Source organism: Marmota marmota, unplaced genomic scaffold, assembly GCF_001458135.2.
Source record: "Marmota marmota marmota unplaced genomic scaffold, marMar, whole genome shotgun sequence".
NCBI classification, from domain to species: Eukaryota; Metazoa; Chordata; class Mammalia; order Rodentia; family Sciuridae; genus Marmota; species Marmota marmota.
In genome coordinates this window covers 18,474,541-18,488,682 of record NW_026000249.1, presented here as the reverse complement: position 1 = coordinate 18,488,682, position 14,142 = coordinate 18,474,541, and the positions used below count along the sequence as shown (strand labels likewise).

Sequence of the window (14,142 nt, the reverse complement as noted above, 5' to 3'; positions counted from 1 at the left end):
AAACCTCTATCTCTCACCCTGCACAAAAAATCAACTCAAAGTGGATCAAAGATTTAGACACTAGAACACAGACCCACTGCCTAATAGAAGAAAGAGTGGGCCCAAATCTTCATTATGTTGGCCTAGGACCTGACTTCCAAAAGTGCAAGAAGTAAAATCAAGACTCAGTAAATAGGATGGATTCAAACTAAAAAGCTTCTTCTCAGCAAAGGAAACGATCAATAATATGATGACAGAGCCTAGAGAATAGGAAAAATTCTTTACCCTACACACCTCAGATAGAGCACTAATCTCAAGGATATACAAAGAACTCAAAAAACTTAACACCAAAGAAACAAATAACCAAATGGGCTAAGGACTTGAACAGACACTTCACAGAAGAAGAAATACAATTGATCAATAAACATATGAAAAAATATATCAATGATCTTAACTATACCATGTTTATTTTCTTATCTTCCAAATCTAAGTCTTTGGCCTGGTCCTATCTTCTTGGATGGTTCCTCTTGGGTATCCTATACGCATTTTATACTCAATGTATCAGCAGTTTGATTAGTTCTTTTTTTCCCCAAGTTGTTCACCCTTCTGTCTTTCCTATCTTTGTTGACAATACCTGTTTGCAGTAAGTAATAAATGTTTATCGGAAAGCAAATGACTAAATAAAATACATAGAAAAGATATTTCTCCACTATTAAATTCCAAAGTGAATAACAGCAGATTAATTCACACATAATAACTCTCAAATTACGTGAAAGTAACACCTTAATGAACAAAACTTATCTCCCCAATAGCTTTTAATTTCCTTTCTCCAAGTCAGTCTTAAAATTTTATAGTTACAAAATTATATTGTTATATCATGTGCATATACAGATATGCAACATCAAATCCTGCCATTATATATAATTATAATATACCAATAAATATATGGAAAATTTTTGGTCGAAGTACTCTAATAAATCAATTAAAGTTAGAGATTTTATACCCCCATCCCAATAAATATTTTTTGTGTGTACAGTTTTAACCCCCCTTGCAATTCATTCATAAACAAGAATGCTGGTTAATAATCTATGATTCTGCTAAAATATGATACTAGAAAATATTAGTTATTCTTTTTATATATGAGTTATAATTTTAAAAAACATATGGGGGAATTCATTTTGCTTTCAGGAATCCTTTTTGATGATTTGAGTTCATAGAAATAAAAAAAATCTTCTTTTTTAACTCTACTAGGACTCTACTAATTGCCCTATTGGGACTTTTCTTTTTTTAAATAATTAAACTACTAAGAATTTTTTTAAAAACCTGAAATATCGATGATTTAATTTGATTCTCAGGTATTTTTTTCTGAGGCTATTGTAAATGGGGTAGTTTTCATAGTTTCTTTTTCAGAGGATTTGTCACTGATGTACTAAAATGCCTTTGATTTATGGCTATTGATTTTATATCCTGCTACTTTGTTAAATTCATGTATTAGTTCTAGAAGTTTTCTAGTGGAATTTTTTGGATCTTCTAGGTATAAAATCATGTTGATGGCAAATAGTGCTAATTTGAGTTCTTCTTTTCCTATCTGTATCCCTTTAGTTTCTTTGTCTGTCTAATTGCTGTGGCCAGTGTTTCAAGAACTATGTTAAATAGAAGTGGTGAAAGAGGGCATCCTGTCTTGTTCCAGTTTTTAGAGGGAATGCCTTCAATTTTACTCCATTTAGAATGATGTTGGCCTGGGGCTTAGCACAGATAGTCTTTATGATGTTAAGATATGTTCCTGTTATCCTTAGTTTTTCTAGTGTTTTGAACGTGCAGTGGTGCTGTGTTTTGTTGGATGCTTTTTCTGCATCTATTGAGATGATCATATGGCTCATATCTTTAAGTCTACTGATGTAATGAATTATATTTATTGACTTCTGTATGTTGAACCAACCTTGCATCCCTGGGATGAACCCCATATGATTGTGGTGCACAATCATTTTGATATGTTTTTGTATTCTATTTGCCAGAATTTTATGAGAATTTTTGCATCTATGCTCATTAGAGATATTGGTCTGAAGACCTCTACAACAAAAATTACAGAACACTAAATTAAGAAATTAAAGAGGAAAGAGATCCTTAGAAGATGGAAAGATCTCTTTTGTTCTTGGATAGGCAGAATTAATATTGTAAAAATGACCATACCACCAAAAGCACTACACAGATTTAATGTAATTACAATAAAAATCCCAATGACATTCCTCATAGAAATAGAAAAAGCAGTCATGAAATTCGTCTGAAAAAATAAGAGACCCAGAATAGCCAAAGCAATCCTTAGCAAGAAGAGTGAAGCAGGTGGCATCACTATACCAGAACTTAAACTATATTACACAATAATAGTAAAAAAATGGTATGGTATTGATCAAAATAGACTTGTAGACCAATGGTACAGAATAGAAGACACAGAGAAAAACCTACATAAATACAGTTATCCTATATTAGACAAAGGCACCCAAAACCTATATTGGAGAAAAGATAGCCTCTTCAACAAATGGTGCTGGGAAAACTGGAAATCCATATGCAGCAAAATGAAATTAAACCACTATCTTTCACTATGCACAAAACTCAACTCAAGGTGGATCAAAGACCTAGAAATTAAACCAGGAATCTGCACCTAATATAAGAAAAAGTTGGCCCAAATCTTCATCATGTCGGATTAGGCCCCAACTTCCTTAATAAGACTCCTAGAGTACAAGAAATAAAAATCAAGAATCAATAAATGGAATGGATTCAAACTAATCAGCTTCTTCTCAGCAAAATTAACAATCAGTGAGGTGAACTGAGAGCCTACAGAATGGGAGCAAATTTTTACCACACACACATCAGGTAGAGCACTAATCTTTAGGATATATAAATAACTCAAATATCTTAACACCAAAATAACCCAAATAACACAATCAATAAAAGGGCCAAGGAACTGAACAAACACTTCTCAGAAGATTATATACAATACATCAACAAATATATGAAAAAAATATTCAACATCTAGCATTCAGAGAAATGCAAATCAAAGATTTCATCTCACTCCAGTCAGAATGGCAGCTATTAAGAAGAAAAACAACAATAAGTATTGGCGAGGATGTGGGGGAAAATGTACACGCATACACTGCTGGTGGGACTGCAAATTGGTGCAACCAACCTGGAAAGCAGTATGGAGATTCCTTGGAAAACTTGGAATGGAACCACCATTTGACTCAGCTTTGCCACTCCTCAGTCTATACCCAAAGGATTTAAAAACAGCATACTACAGGGACACAGCCACATCAATGTTTATAGTAGCAGAATTCACAATACCTAAATTGTGTAACCAACCTGGATGCCCTTCAGTAGATGAATGGATAAAGAAACTATGATATACATACACAATGGACTATTACTCAGCACTAAAAGAGAATAAAATCATGGCATTTGCAGGTAAATGGATGGAGTTGGAGAATATTATGCTAAGTGAAGTAAGCCAATCCCCAAAAACCAAATGCCTAATATTTTTTTCTGAAATGAGGATGCTTATCTATAATGGGGATGTGGTGAGGGAGGGAGGAAAACTTAGATAGGGCAAAGGGAGGGAGGGGAAGGAAAGGGCTGGGGTGTAGGCAAGACAGCACAATGAGATGGACATCATTACCCTAAGTACATGTATGAAGACACGAATGGTCTGACTCTACTTCATGTACAACCAAACATGAAAAGTTGTGCTCTATATGTGTACTATGAATTGAAATGCATTCTGCTGTCCTATGTAACAAATTAGAATAAATAAATTAAAAAACAAAACATATTAATGATTTACCTTGTGACAATAAATTAGTAAAGAGTCTAGTTGAAACATGCTAGTTCACTTAATATTTTAAGTTCTTTTAGTAGTTGATAGACTTTTATTTAATTTATTTATATGTGGTGGTAAGAATCGAATCCAGTGCATCACACATGCCAGGGAAGTATGTTACTGCTAAGCCATAGCCCCAGGTCTGAGATTTTAAGATATTTGTGAGGTTTTATTATAATAATGTTTAGCTGAAATTTAGTAAATATATATTAAAGATGATTCTATGTGCTAAAAATATGATAACCAGGGCTGAAGCTGTAGCTCAGTGGCAGAGTGCTTGCCTAGCATGCATAAAAATGGATAAAATAAGGGTGTTTTGTCCATCTACAACTAAAAAATATTTTTTAAAAAGATATGAAACTAACTTTTATGCATTAAAATCTTTGGTTATCTCATCTGAAATTTTAGCCATTCTTTCTTCAGGTAATAACTTTATTATAGGTTTTTAGAAAAATATAATAACTTAATGAACATTTGTTGAGGATGATTTTTTAAAGTCTCTATTCTTTCAAAATGTTCTTTTTGTGAAGTATTTTTATTAACTGTTCTGTGTCAGAAATGCAGTTCCATAATGAATAGTATCATAAAATAAGAGTAAAAATTTGTCACAACAAAATATGAATGAAACATCATCAACATAACAAGAAATACATATTTGAGACAATAAATCTGACACTGATTTCACTATTATTAGGTTTTCCTCATATTCCAGAATAGGTAGGGCCACTGGGACATATTTATAACCTCTTTCTTAAATATGGCTGTCTGTCAGCCAATTAACACCTAGGTTGATGCATTAACGAATAATTAATTGCTTGGCAGAGGCATATGGGTAAGTATTCCAGAAGGGAATCCCTCTGGATGTGTCTACTCATGGAAAGCAAGATCTGAAATCAATAAAGAAAGATGGAATTTTTGTAAAAATGTCACTTTAATATTGCAAAATCAATGTCACCAGATACTTTAAGACTATTGTAATATTTCCCTTAAGTGTTCATTGTTTGTATCCCTCAGCATAAACAATAAAACTTTCTTTAAATGTTTCGCTAATTTATTTTTTATGTACACATATTTTAAAATAAAGTACGGGGAATATTATTCAACCTATAACCTTAAATAAGAGACTGAAATTTTTAATGTCAGGATGGTTTAAGACAATGATGCATGGTGACTCCAGTTAACAATCTCCTCTTTAAAAATGCACATTCTGATTTTCTGAAAACACACTATGTAGTCTGAACAAAGCAGGTCCCCAGGCTACTCCAGTCACAAATTTGCAATCTCTATTCTAAAACATAAATGTATTCCTTGGAATTCAGACCTCTAAGTCAGTTAAATCTACATCCAGATAGAACTCTGTATTTTATTATCTCCTTGACCTTAAGCAAGTTATATCACTTGACTACTTTGATATTTTAATTTTCTTATTTGCAATACTGGGCACAAAAATATTTAAATTCTAGGTTTGTTACAAGGATTAAATATATTAACAAGGTATGTAAAACATGAAGCATGCTGATGACATAGATTAATGGTTGGGTGTTGATTTTAGTACAAATGACACTTAAGTCAAAGTGCACAGCCCTAACTAATATAATGACTACTAGGTGCAAAGCTGAAAAATAATTCTTAGTATGTCAGAAATAGTTTTCTGTTAATAAGAGTCCCCATAATTACAGCTAATACCATCATGTTAGATTTCCACACACCCCAGAAGCCTTGACTTAACAGATTGTGTCCTGTTGCCTTTCATTCTATATTACTCTTCACAAGTACTTCTAAACCCAAATGTTCTCAAGACTAAGCTATTAAAAGGGTGAAAGTGCAAGTGCTGTCCACTCAAGCAAAAAGCTCCTCACTGCTTTTCTCTGCCCTTGTGAATCTGATCTTGATACACCCTCTCTTCACATCCTTTATACTCAAGTCTTTAAATTTTAAGTCTTTTCTTCAAATTATCATCTCACCTACCATTCCATGACAGGTCAATTTTTTAAAATTTAAACTTGATCCAACCCATTTAGAAAATGTTCTCAAGCATTTGTCATCCCCTCCCCCCCTCATCTTCCCAGTTGCTATGGTTGGTTTGGGTGTGGTTTGAGTATTTCCCCCAAGGGTCCATGGGGATTGAAAGACTTGGTTCACATGGTGGCAGTACTGGGAGGTGGTAGAATCTTTGTATGTGGGGCATATTGGGAGGTCCTTAGATTACTGGAAGTGTGCCCTCAAAGCAGATTGTGGGACCCCAGTTTTGCTCTCTGCTCCTGATTTGAGATGCAATCACTGGCTTCCACCATTAACATATTCCATGACATACAGGTGAGCACTGAGCTGATACTATTGTCTTTCTCCTGAATCTCCAAAATTCTGAGCTAAATAACTCTCTTTACTACATAAGTAGCCAGTTTTGGGTAGTCTATTGTGGAAATCAAAGCTGACTAATACATAACGCCTTGCTATATTCTCTAGATACTGTCTAAATTCAATTCACTTATTCAAGTTTATTATATCTTTACTTTATCTCTTTGGCTTTTCACTAGACAGTAAAGTTATTTGCAAACAATGGTTGCATCTAAATAAAAATGTATGAACAGTACATCCTCTTATTTTTGATTCAAGGACTCATGGGACATCATTAGGATACTGTAAAAATTTCAGAGATTAAATCCATAAGGAAACACCAGATAGTTTTCTGTATCCTGTGAGGGTTTATTTTATGCTCACGCACACACAAATAAACAGACAAGGTAACAAATAAACAAACAAAATCCTCCAAAGACAGAGAATTATGAAACACTGTCCCATTTTTATGAACTACTTACAGTAACATATCTTCTCAACTGTAAAAAAGTAACATTATACCTTAGTGAGAGTATTTAAGGCAAGCTAAGTTGAAATGAAATCTAGGCAATTGTGCCAATCTTTATTTGAGTGGGAAAAGAAAATACACTAAATAATTAAAGCTACAATATTATATTTAACACTCTTGCAACCTATGAGCACTATGCCCATATCAGTATAAAAATTCATATTAATGCCTGATTGATTATCTACCAACTTTAGATTTAAAATATATAGGAATATGGGATATGTGTGAAAATGTTTAATAAAGGATTTTTATGTCCAGTAAACTCTTTAACATGGTATTAATATTCACCCATAATTAATTAAGGACATCCCACATCTTCCTAGACTACAGGTTAAAGTCTTTAAGACAAATTATAATTAATATTATACTCACTGACTATATACTGTTTTTAAAAATCATGGCTGTAGGGTAACAGGAAGATTTTCCCAGCTGTATCCACTCAAACCGTATATCAAACCATCAAACTCAAGTCTCTTAAGTAACGTTTTCTATTTCAATCTGGGTCTCTTATTCCTTCTTAAGATTATGTATAGTAGTCAGTTAGGTAGTTCTTAGGGGATAACAGTCCCTTTCTAAAACCTACACAAACATAACCATGTTCATCAATATCATCACCAATACATTCCTCTGAATGTTACTTTTAGAGGAGACTCATCCTGAGTCTTGGAGCCTGTGAGGAGAACTTGGGGTTCAATAACCATGTCTTTCACTTTGGACTAAGAAACTCCTCAGTGGAGACTAATGTTGATCACCATTAGTCTCTGCTGATGGCCATATGGAAAAGCAAAAGGTTCATTTTGAATTAATTAAAAATCTGAGTGTGGGCCTCCTCCGGTAACAGAGAGACATTTGGCTTAAAGCAAAGGTATGCCTTTCATTCTTCTGAGGCTGGTATTTTTCATGATGTTCTTAATGATTTGATTGAATACTTCATAAAAGGGAAACTGGGAGTTAAAGAGAAGGAAAACAACTTGTGTCTAAGAAGACCAGTCACACACAACAGAGTATAGGGACTCCTTTACCAGGAGAAGGGAAGAGGTAAGGCAGCACTGGTAGTGCCACTGCTGCAGGACCCAGAAGCAGTGAACTGGGAGAAGGGATTTCAAATCAGTGTTACCAATGTACCCCAGAAACCAAAAGTCTATTTATTTAACAAGATTTTGTGATGATTCACCTGCACAGCAAATTTTGGAACCTCTGAATTTTATCATTTCTCTCTCTCTCTCTCTCTCTCTCTCTCACACACACACACAGAGAGAGAGAGAGAGAGAGAGAGAGAGAGAGAGAGAGAGATTGAGAACATTAGAGATAGAGTTTAGGGGAGAGGGTACCCCCAGAGTGAGCACAATGCTCAACCCCAGCTGGAACCTGGCTTATCTTGAGTGAATCAGTGGAATTGTGTTTAAAATCTCAGGTGTTTAGAGATTGTGTCCTAGACACTAATGAGTGGGTAGAACCTATGGGAAAGCTATGCATACAGTCCTGGATGGCTAAAACAAAGTAAATTAGAATAAGCCTTGAATTCTCAGTGGTAAGAGTTGCTAAGTGGTACAGATGAATTAGTCATCCGCATTTTGGAAAACAGGCATTTTCTCTGGAGGCTATTGAAATGTTGTTAGCATAATTAGAATCAAATCATAATCTTTTTCCTTGAGCAGAATGAATTTGATGAAAGTAGGAGGAACTCTTACTCAATTTAGTTCTATTCGGATTTTTGGTTAGTCCTTCCAGAGAAAGGATTGCCTTATTCAAAAACTTCTTCATTTCCATACCTTAATCATTGCAGCCTATCTACCACTGGTTAAGAAACAGTTAACGAGAAATTAGAAAGGATGAATGGCCTGGATTATATTTTGCAGCTATTGCTAATTTCTGGTATTTAGTTTCCATGCTTGTGGACTTGTTTAAAGGTATGCCTTGCTCCCAGTTGCAAATTGCAATCCCAGCTGGGATTAAAAAGGGTATTGCCCTTAACACTGAAGTGGCACCTGGTTCCAAAATAGGCCCTTAAGTAATTTATAGTTTGAATGAACTGAACTGATAAAGGGAATAAACAGTGATAGAATATAAATTAAAAATATGATTTAAATCTTATAGGCAAAGAAATTAGGACCTTGAAGTTTTCTCTCATACCTCATATTCTTTAGTTATTGTTATAGTTTGAACCTGAAATTTCCTCAAATGATTCATGTGTCAAAGGTTTGGTTCACAGCTGATGACACTAGAGGGAGGAAGTGGAAACTTTAGGAGGTAAGGCCTAGCTGAAAGAAGGACACATACATTGTGTATGTGTCCTTGAAGTGGATATTTTCCTTCTGCCCTTCCTCTCTCTCTTCTCCTTGGCCATCCAAGGTAGGTAGACAGCTTTCCTCCATCTTTCTATTCTGTCATGATGTACTGCATCACCATAAGTCCAGAAACAGTGGAACCACATCACAATGGAGTGAAACCCCTGAAACCTTGAGCCAAAATAAATTTTTCTCCTTTAAGTTGATTTTCTCAGGTGTTTTGTCACAGTGAGAGAAAGCTAACTAACACAGTGATATAACAACTTCTTTGAAGACAGTAAATACATGGTATTTACATACATCTTTTATTATATTTAATATATGTACATGTCTACTATATGTATATATGTGTACCATATGTGTGTGTAATAAATGTCATGCTTAATCAGATGGTTATGGTAAAAAAATTCAAATACTTTAAAAGGGTATAAGATGAAGAGTAAAGATTTCCTACACCTATTCTATGCTTGAGTTTCATTCCTGAAAGGTAACCATGGAAACATTTTCTTTGTTTGTATGTATAATGTACAAAACACAAGCATATGTCCATGTACTTATATATGTATATAAAAATACAGTACACACATGTATGTGCAAGCACACATACACATATCCTTTAAAAAGAACAAATGAGAATATGTCAGTACAAGTAGTTCTATCTTGGCATTTTAATAGCTACAGAGTATTGTAACACATGGATTATAGTTTAACCAATTCATATTCAGGAACATTTTTATGTTCCATTTTTTACTTAGTGTTACAAAACAGGCTTTTCTAAATGTCTTTGAATAGTTATATTTACAGTTAAGTATAAATAATATATCATATTTTGAAATGGGTCATGAATAAAAATAGAGAGTTTGAAATGTGATTTCAAACTCTGAAAACATGCAAGACATAGGAGAAAGAACAATACATAAATGAGGAAAGGTTGTGGCAGAGATTAAGCTTAAAAAATATTCCAATTAGTAGGAAACAGCAGTGATTCTAAACTTCATAGGATGCTTTTAGTTTTTTTATTTCAAGAATAAGTTTTACTTTGGTGATATAAATGAGCCTACATTTTAATGTCTGGCATATACAGAAGCATGAAACTAAATTCCACAAAACTATCATTCTTGTATGGCATTTGAAAACAACTATATGCATTTAGAAAAAAATCAGGAGCACTTTTTTATTTTATAATAAATAAAACTGGCTAGTAAAGAAAGGGTGAACTTGTAAGTATAATTTTGGAAGGTTAATTGCTGATAATCATAGAACATTTGAAAGGTTAATTGCTGATAAGAAGAGAAAATTTGGTTGAAAATTTAAATTGTAGAGATGGTAGAATTTTGTTGAACTAAAAGGATGCAATAAACTGAAAAATTATCCCTTTATTTACTGACACTAACAAGGGGCTCCTTTTAAAGTGATCAGAAACAGCACAGAAAAACTGGTTGCTAGACTTGGTTGCTTATAAGATTTATTTTAGATGAATTGGCTACTTTATTATTCTTGGATTCTCAATAATAAAAATGATGGTCCTTGTGAAGACCTATGAAAACAATTGCTTAGTGGAAATAGTTACTGATAATTTTTTAAGGTTATACATTTTTTAATAAGTATGAAATTGACTGGGGATGTAACCAGACTGATATGTACAGTTAAAGGTAGTATTAAAAAAGGGACTGCTTTCACCCCCAATTCCACAACTAGTACATTATGCATATAGTATACTTCTGTCAGAGTTCACCTTTTGATTTTTTCAAGGAGCTCAACCTAGTGGTAAAAATTACAATTTTGTAAACAATAGCCCTTGGAATTTTCATCCATACTTGAGATTTCTTGTTGACAATTATTAGATAAAACTATAAGTATTTTTATTACTCATGACAATACCACTTCAATGAAAAAATTGAAGATTGACTGTTGAGTAAATATTTCATGGAGATTATAAGTTGTTAGAAACCTTTAGTTGATTAAAAATTTCAAAGTTATATCATTAATTATAAATAATGAACTCCATAAGTTATTTTTCTTCTTCATGAAAAAAGCCCTTGCATCCTTCATTGAGACAATAAAGAAACTAACCAGAAAAAAAAAAAAAAAAGAAACTAACCAGTGGGTTAGAGACACTTTTCATTCATTATTGGGCACAGGTGATTTGACCTCTCAAAAGAAGATGAACTTATTAAAATAACCAGCAAAAATATCCTGAAAAAGTCACTCTTTTCCACTTCTTGGTATCAGTTTCTGTTCTTAGAAATTGTCCTATTTTACTTCAAAACAATTTTTAAAACCCAAACTTTGCTATTTGTATCCTCAGTTACATAAATCTGCTAAAGCAAAATATTTTGACAACTCATTGGAGAAGTCCAGAAATGTGTGTTGCTCCTGTTTTTTAAAATGGAGAAATTCATCTTAAGTGGATGTCACTCATTAACCTATGTAATGATAAGCTTCCCATAGAAGATTATATTTAAAATAATGTTTAAATTGAAATAAGCATAAAGAGACCATCTTTGTTTCACTGTTAGTATAATGATGTAGAAAGTTCAGGAAATGCAGCCATCAGATGTCCTTAGCCTTATAAATTATTATGCATATTATCAAAGCCATAAATTTCATCTTAACATTACTTTATTCAAAACTGATGAATGGTGTTAAAAATAAATTTTACTGAAAATTTCCAGTCTTCCTGTTCTTATCATTTGAGGAGGTAACCTTTTGTGATTTTACTCTAATAATCTTTCTGTTTTAATGAGTGGGAGTTGAGAAACTTGATTAGGCTATTTTCTTAATAGCTAAGAATTATTAATTTATCCTTATTTATGCTGAAGTATTTTATATACAAGTAAAATATTGATTATGAGAGAGCAGCAATATTCATTGCAGAATGCAAATTCTAATTCATTAGTTGAGGTCAGTTTACATACAGGGAATTCCAGATTTGAATCAGAAATATGTTGCCATAATTTTGCTTAAGCCTCAACTAAAAATGTGACAGTAACAGTGTAGATCATCAAAAGAAGGATATAAAATGTTTTTAGCCAGGTGCATTGGCACAGCCTGTAATCCTAGTAGCTAATGAAGCGGAGGCTAGAGGATTGAAAGTTCAAGGCCAGCCTCAGCAATCTAGTAAGCAACTTAGTGAGAACCTGTCTCAAAAAAAAAAAAAAAAAAAAAAAAAATGAAAACGGCTGGGGATGTCGCTCAGTGGTTAAGTGCACCTGGGTTCAATTCCTGGTACAAAAAATATGTTTAAGAAAAAATTTCATACAAATTTTATTTCATTGTTTATATTTTTCATGATACATTTATGTAACCCAGTTACTTTAAGAAATATAATTTTTAACTTAAGTCTGATTTCTACTCCATATTACATTTAATTCCTACTTTTATTTCTATCTAAATTTTATTCTGTGAATAGTGACTATGGAAAAATTATTATTTTATTTGATTCAGAGTTTTCATCTAGATCTTCTTTATCTTTTGTAAGTACAAACATATTTTACTGTTGTTAAATTATTACTGGTGACTCCATCATCATTATTCTTATAGATTTTCAATGATTTAACATGAAATTCTGAATGTGTATCAATAATAAGCTGTTCTTAACTTGGTTAGAATTCAATGCCTAAGGGGACCTTCTCCTTTTTCCCCAAAGTTATTAGTTGTTTTCACTCACAAATCATCTTCATTAAGAGAAATATGATCAAAATCTCTAGAGTGAAGAAAGAAGAACAGGGGGTAAAACACACAGAGCAGGAGGTTCTATAAACCAGAGATTAAAGGGAATAAATGATTGCTTATTGCTTATCTAGTAAGCAAGCATAGCTAAATAAATTATGGTGCTTTAGGGAAAAACAATAACATTCAAAGATATGGAGAAAAAAATCTTCTAAAGTTTGTGCTTCTGCTGCCAGTGTACCAAATTTCTTTAATTGTGAGCCACTTAGTTAAATATACGAGTTAGCTTATCTCTTTTGGACATTTTGTTAACTAAATAATGAGGATGCAATAGCTTTACATGCTGAATTTTCCATGTGCAAATTTAATTTAGAACTCTGTGGCAATGAAATTATTATTTCTTTGAAATGTGCCTAATATAGAATACCACTATCCATTCTTTTATCATGTAAAGTCAATCTTTATATATGTTAATTGGAATAAGAATAATTTTAAACAAACTTGTTTTAGATTTATATGCTTTGCATGTCTTTTTATTAGAGCTTTATAGTTATACATAGTAGTTGTGTTCATTCCAACAAACTCATATATGTGTGTAAATCAATTTCAGTTCATGTTCCCCACCTTTTTTCTCCCCCTTTTCCTCCTGTCCTCCCTCTCCTCTCCCATTCTCTTTTCTCCACTAGACTTTCTTTTGCTTATCTATTAATTTATATTTGATTGGTTCTTTCTATCTATGCATAAGGTGAAGTTCCCTGTTATATATTTATATATGCACATGATTTTCTAAGAATTCTTTCTGCGTTGCCTTCCCTTTCCTATCCTTCACTCTACCTTTTGATTTCCTTCTTCTACATTACTTATCTTCCTTTAAGTTATCCTATCCTTCCCTACCCCTTTCCTTTATTTTACTCTAGCTTCCACATATAGAAAAATCAACCTTTGAGTAAAATAAACATTACTTGTAAATGATAGAAAAGGCTATGGGTAACACAAATTTGCAGGGAAATATCAGGAGCTCAGCTTTAAATATGAAGATTTGGGGGTGTCTATTCCAGTGGAGATGAATAGGCAGTTAGATATATGAGATCATGTTGGGGCTACATGAAATTTTAGGAATCATTGGCTTATAGGTAGAATCAGATCATCATTAGAATGAGAAGAGAGAAGATGACCAAGGAGTAAGCCTGGGACATTGCAATACAGATCAGGGGGTAGAAGACTAATTAGCAGTGGAGAGTGAAGGCAATACCAGAAAGGGAAGAGGGAAACTAGAATGTGGTGTCCTGGAAGCCATGGGAAAAGGAACATCATGAAGGAAGGGGTGAATACTGTGTCTAGTGTAGCTCTCAGGACCAGATGAGGATGGTACATTAGCCACTAATTAAACAACAAGGTAGTCACTGTATTATGTATTACATGATGCATGTTATACATTTTACATTTCATGTAGAAAATAACCTGAA

At 33.1% G+C, this 14,142-nt stretch overlaps 1 protein-coding gene across 1 annotated transcript in view; it reads right to left on the bottom strand.

Annotated features, from left to right (window-relative positions):
* Positions 1-14,142, bottom strand: part of Il1rapl1 (interleukin 1 receptor accessory protein like 1) — a 1,309,684-nt gene that overhangs the window by 66,147 nt on the left and 1,229,395 nt on the right. The window lies entirely within an intron of this gene.